General features: G+C 44.2%; 1 long non-coding RNA gene across 1 annotated transcript; it reads left to right on the forward strand.

Moving 5' to 3' along the window:
• Positions 1–2384: 2384 nt before the first annotated feature.
• On the forward strand, positions 2385–3228 carry LOC106818777. Its single transcript, XR_001395294.1, has 2 exons — positions 2385–2907; positions 2986–3228. It is a non-coding gene; the product is annotated as an uncharacterized LOC106818777 (long non-coding RNA).
• The last annotated feature ends 3172 nt before the right edge of the window (positions 3229–6400 follow it).

Consider the following 6400-nt stretch of genomic DNA (forward strand, 5'->3'; position numbering starts at 1 on the left):
TCGTTCTATACAGGTGGTCGTCCTATACATGTGGCTACACCGTATCACCACCATCCACGGGAAGCTGTGAACGCTGGGAACAGACAGGTGGCCGTTCTATACAGGTGGCTACACCGTATTACCACCATCCACGGGAAGCTGTGAACAGACAGGTGGCCGTTCTATACAGGTGGATCCACCGTATCCCCACCATCCACGGGAAGCTGTTACCGCTGTGAACAGACAGGTGGCCGTTCTATACAGGTGGCTACACCGTAACTCCACCATCTACGGAAAGCTGTGCACGCTGTGAACAGACAGGTGGTCCCACCTGTATAGAACTCCCCACCATCCACGGGAAGCTGTGAACGCTGTGAACAGACAGGTGGTNTCCGTCTGTCTATCCGTCCGTCCGTCCATCCGTTCCTCCGTCTGTCTATCCGTCCGTCCATCCATCTGTCTATCCGTCCGTCCGTCCATCCGTTCTTCCGTCTGTCTATCCGTTCGTCCGTCCATTCGTTCCTCCGTCTGTCTATCCGTCCTTTCATCCATCTGTCTATCCGTCCGTCCGTCCGTCCGTTTATCCATCTGTTCTTCCGACTATCCATCTTTCTGACTATCTATCTGTCCGTCCGTCCATCCGTCCGTCCGTCCATCCGTCCGTCTGTCTATCCGTTCGTCCGTCCATCCGTTCCTCCGTCCGTCTATACGTCCGTCCGTCCGTCCATCCATCTGTTCTTCCGTCTATCTATCAGTCGTACTATCTATCCGTCCGTCCGTCCATCCGTCTGTCTGTCTATCCGTCCGTCCGTCCGTCCATCCGTCCGTCTGTCTATCCGTCCGTCCGTCCGTCCATCCGTCCGTCTGTCTATATGTCCGTCCGTCCGTCCGTCCGTCCGTCCGTCCATCCGTTCCTCCGCCTGCCTATCCGTCCGTCCGTCAATCCATCTGTTCTTCCGTCTATCCATCCGTCCGTCTGTCTATCCGTCCGTCCGTCCGTCCGTCCGTCCGTTACTCCGTTCGTCTATCCGTCCGTCCGTCCGTCCATCCATCTGTTCTTCCGTCTATTCATCCGTCCGTCTGTCTATCCGCCCATCCGTCCATCCGTTCCTCCGTCTGTCTATCCGTTCCTCCGTCCGTCTATCCGTCCGTCTGTCCCTCCGTCCGTTCTTCCGTCTGTCTATCCGTCCGTCCGTTCATCCATTTGTTCTTCCGTCTATCCATCCGTCTGTCTGGCTATCCGTCCGTCCGTCCATCCATGGAGCGTCAACAACGGTGGTATAACTCAAAGCGAGCTGCGCGTGTAGGCGTCTGCCGGAGGCCCGTAGTCCGTAACGATGTCCCCAATCCGGAAATACAGATTTTGTGAATATGCTGTCAGGGGTAAGAAGAGGAGGAGGAGGGGGAAAATATTCCGCCCTTAACTTAGAGAGTATGCCCCGCGGGGTCCAGAAGTGAGGAAACGCGCGATTGCGACAGAAATGCGAATGTGTTGAATCTATTATATCTCGATATTCATCACAAACACACAGTTACGCACATCCTTTACAACGCTCAGCACAGATTCCCAAATCCACGTCACGATTAGGCCACGCCTCCTTTCAAATCGTTGATTTTACTGGATTTACAATTGCTTCAAAATTTACAAAAACAAATCTTTTTGATAAAATACCGAAAGGTAAGTAATATTGTGGTAAAAACTTATTGTTTATTGTTTTTACTGAAAAAATATAGTTAGGGTCACACAAGAAATAAATTATATGACCGGACGCGTTCTACAATCGAGTAGATCATCATTATGTGTATTAGTAGGTCTAAGGAGAGAGATAGTGAATATATAAATAAGTTGTGGATATAGAAATCAGTTAACCCTAACCCTAACCCTAATCTTAATCTTAATCCTAACCCTAATCCTAACTCTATCCCTAATTCTCAAATATAAAAAAATTAGCCAAAAATAATAAAAAAATAAGAGACAAAATTAGCCAATCAGAATCAGATCTCTTTCCTGTGCAAAATTCCATGTGTATCAGTTACACTGATAACGAAAAGCTTATTTTGCAAAACGGCCTATGTCCATATTTTTCAAAAATGACTTTAAGCCACCAATGTCTAGTATGTGAACATAGGTACTGTTTAGAGTACTTTTTTCTTGAAAAACAGCCTACATCATGTTTAAAAGACCCAACATAATTCGTGTTTAGCTTACATACATAAACCTTTAGTTGCAAAATAGCCTATATCTATCAGCAAATTTTAACCAATGATGAAAACAATGTAAACTAGACAGAGTGCACTCACGGAGAGTGCATACCTCCGCCAACGACATACGCCATACGCCTCGGCTTGCTGACTCGCTGGCTGGCTAATATCGATCGCGCGAACACACGAACACACGAGAGCGAAAACATAACCTCCTCCAACTCCGTTGGGCGGAGGTAATGATTGTCAAATAATTATTTTTCTCGTTTTCTCTCATTTCTTCAAAATGGACATGTGCAGTTTTTCCAAATAAGCCTTTTGTATATAGGCTGTGGTTCCTCGACCCGTGACCGGTCGCCAATGTTCTGTGGCTAAACGACCAGTTAACAGGATGGACCAATCAACAGGGAGCTTGCCTCCCCCCCACCCAGCTAGTCCTTACGGCGGTGGTGGCGCTGCTAAGTCAATTTGTGTTTTTATCAGAAAACTATCAACACGTTTATTGTTATGCTATTAATTGTTGTGTACCAGTAATAAAACTAGTTTCAACAGTACATTTAGCGGCGGTTGTAGCGGTTGTAGCGATTTTAGTAGCCTCCCTACTCTTCCCTCCGTGAGATGTACGTGTCCGGTTGAGGAGCCACAGCGATATATATGTGTGTATGTATATATATCAGTGGACAGTTACTGCATGCTTACTCCGTTTATATTGTGTTAGTGTGTTGCGTGCGGTTTTTTTATGCATTTCATTATATACCGAGTTTTGTTACTGTTGCTATCTATGCTCACGCTGTTCTTATACAGCGACATATACAGTAGAAGTCCAAAAATCCGGATGCCAGAAATCCGACCGACCCGAGAACCTTTCGAAAACATGACTTCAGCCATTATAATACACGCTGTTCTTTTTGTAGTGAAAATATTTTATGTTTACATTTTTGTCAAGTGTTGACCTTATTTTCCTTTAAAACTGCTCGTTTTTAATCAATGAAGCCATGCTGTATTTGCTAATGAGAATAAACAATCAAAATTTACTTGTTCTTCTCTTCTTCATTTTTATTTGAATTTTAAAACTACTGTAGTACGCACAGACGAGTGATGTCGGTACCAATGTTGAATCTATTACTCTAGCTCTACTGCTATCTCATTATAATATATCAAAAGCTAATAATTAATGAATCGTTAGCTTTTAAATATATATGGAGTCGACTCCAAAATCAGTATAGAAAATTACTTTCGTTTGACACATCGTGGATCCAAGTATAAATCTGGGTATAAGTTAAATAGTTAAATATAAAAAAACGTGTACATTAGATTGTAATAGGATTTTGAAAAGTGAAAACGTTAACCCCGTTCCGAAACAGTCAAATTCTGCCAATAGGTGGCTCTATATAGAGTCGACTCTGCCGCGTTCAGCGCTAAAGAGACGAACGCTAACAGATGCCTGTCTGTTCACAGCGTTAACAACTTTCCGTGGATAGTGGGGATACGGTGTAGCCACCTGTATAGAACGGCCACCTGTCTGTTCACAGCGTTAACAGCTTCCCGTGGATGGTGGTGATACGGTGTAGCCACCTGTATAGAACGGCCACCTGTCTGTTCACAGCGTTAACAGCTTCCCGTGGATGGTGGGGATACGGTGTAGCCACCTGTATAGAACGACCACCTGTCTGTTCACAGCGTTAACAGCTTCCCGTGGATGGTGGAGATACGGTGTAGCCACCTGTATAAAACGACCACCTATATAGAACGACCACCTGTCTGTTCACAGCTTCGCGTGGATGGTGTGACCATATATTACATTTATAAATGATTATTTAGTGGACAAACTGATGGTAGACAAAATGGGAATGGAGTGGATTTTTAGTGTAGGCCAATTGGGAGTATGCGAAATGGGTGTAGACATTTCTCTCTCTTTTGCTATAGACGAAATGGGAATTCCGCCGTAGGCGAAATGGGAGTAGGCCAACTGGGCATAAACCCACCGTATAACCACCATCCACGGGACGCTGTGAACGCTGTGAACAGACAGGTGGTCGTTCTATACAGGTGGCCGTCCTATACAGGTGGATACACCGTATCCCCACCATCCACGGGAAGCTGTGAACGCTGTGAACAGACAGGTGGCCGTTCTATACAGGTGGCTACACCGTATCACCACCATCCACGGGAAGCTGTGAACGCTGTGAACAGACAGGTGGCCGTTCTATACAGGTGGCTACACCGTATCACCACCATCCACGGGAAGCTGTGAACAGACAGGTGGTCGTTCTATACAGTTGGCCGTNTATCGATCCTTCGGAGTTAGCTATAGCGCGATTCTTTTTTTTACTATTATATGCTATTGTCCATATGTGCATGGGTGTCAATTGAAACAGACGCTTGCTGTAATTCCAAGCTCCATTATTTAGTGTAAATTAGATTGGGTCTAAATTAACTCGATATCTCTACTCGTGAATTTATTTTCTAAGACCTGAATCATTTAATGCATTGATTATTGAAATTTCTAGATAAACGCTAATATTATATATAGATGAGATAGATATTATTTGAGTAATACATTTTTCTATCGGCTTAATCCTCACTGACGCTTTACTACTAGGTTACTTCCTATATAAGGCTAATTGCTTATGTCGGATATAATTTTTCGTGTGTCATATCTGCTATGATTAATTATCGTATATTGTTAATTTCTGAATTGAGCAAGTCTAATTATTCTCTGAATGCTAACATGTTGTCCTTATATTTCGTGAAAGGCCGTGTATTTATTGATGATTAGATAGTTCATGTGTCCTCGGAAAATGTCATAGCTCCGTGACTCAGATATTCTTCTTGTCGGCGGAACGCCACGTCGCGGCATGTAAAGGCCATGCTGCGCCCGCATATATATAATCCTATATCTAATTGGGTCTTACTACTATACGCCGTGTTATATAATACACTATAATATTTATATCTCATGTCTAGGGTTATCGCTTGTGAGTCTCATCTCTTAACTCGGCAACTCCAGTGCTTAATTCTCGACACTGCAGCTGTCATAACTCGACACTGGTAGGATTCTCAGGAATACAGTATGTATACGCTTAGATCCGCACCGGCAGATAATGATAGTAATACTCTTTTCTTACACCGTATACATGTCGATTGTATCGTTATAAGAATAGCTATAAGACTAATGGGCTTGATCGCGCGGCTCGGCAAATATTTATTAGCTTTCACTGTAGGGAATCGCTGTTGGTCTATTACATCGATACTCACAAGTGTTATTCGTGTAGGACAGATATGAGTTCAGAGTACGGCCTGTTAGGTGTCTAGAAAGTATCTCCATATAGATCCTCGAGCATATGATACTCATTATAGTAACCTACCCTTTTTCTACGCTCAATTTAAACGTGTCGCGCATGCGTCACCTGCAGTTATACAGGTCGTACTGTCGGGACTTGTGGGCTGCGCTGGCTATTTGCGATTAATTAGGTTAATCGGGGTCAATTAATTCGGACATTCACAGGTGTGTGTAGTATAGTGTGACATGTTATCATTATTGACTGGTAGAAATCTAGAAGTATCTCTACAGATCGCGAGAGATCCGTAGTGTATACATGTTCTTGTCTAGCTGCCATTACGGCTAAAACCGGAAGATTATCTGTCTTAGGCCTTAGAGTTGATTGGGTTGTTCTTGAGGTCTTTGATCGTCTGCTGTTTTGCTATTCGACGCCATATCATACTAATTATAGTGGTATGGTTGAAGTCGTGCTGAGAGAGCGCTGCGATTAGATTGAAAAGCTACGAATGGATATGATTTGTGAGGACAGTAGGAGCCGTATGCATGAGTAGGAATTGCTAGAGAAGAGGGGGGGGGATTCTCAGTACAGATCGCGAGATTTAGAGAGAGAGTAAATAACTTGTAGATCTACCGGATGGTAAGAGACGATATACGCTTGTATAAGCAAATGGGCTTGCCGCGCGGTGGATAACAGCTATTATATTAGAGTACATCGCTATTGCGTGCAATGAACTTCGGAGAGCTCGACGAGAGAGGAGGTGTTATTTCTAGACAGATACTATCAATCACGCCATGGAGCGAGTGAGAGGATGTTCTAGGGCATGTCTACTCGACTGCAGAGAGTGTTCTTCGAGATGATGACTCGTCGTGTTCTTCGTATAATGTCGTTCATGGGGATATGGCCCGCGCGCTTTCCCGCGCCGGACGAACACAAGA

The sequence above is a fragment of the Priapulus caudatus genome, unplaced genomic scaffold (genome assembly GCF_000485595.1).
Source record: "Priapulus caudatus unplaced genomic scaffold, Priapulus_caudatus-5.0.1 Scaffold2514, whole genome shotgun sequence".
In the NCBI taxonomy this organism is placed as follows: domain Eukaryota; kingdom Metazoa; phylum Priapulida; class Priapulimorpha; order Priapulimorphida; family Priapulidae; genus Priapulus; species Priapulus caudatus.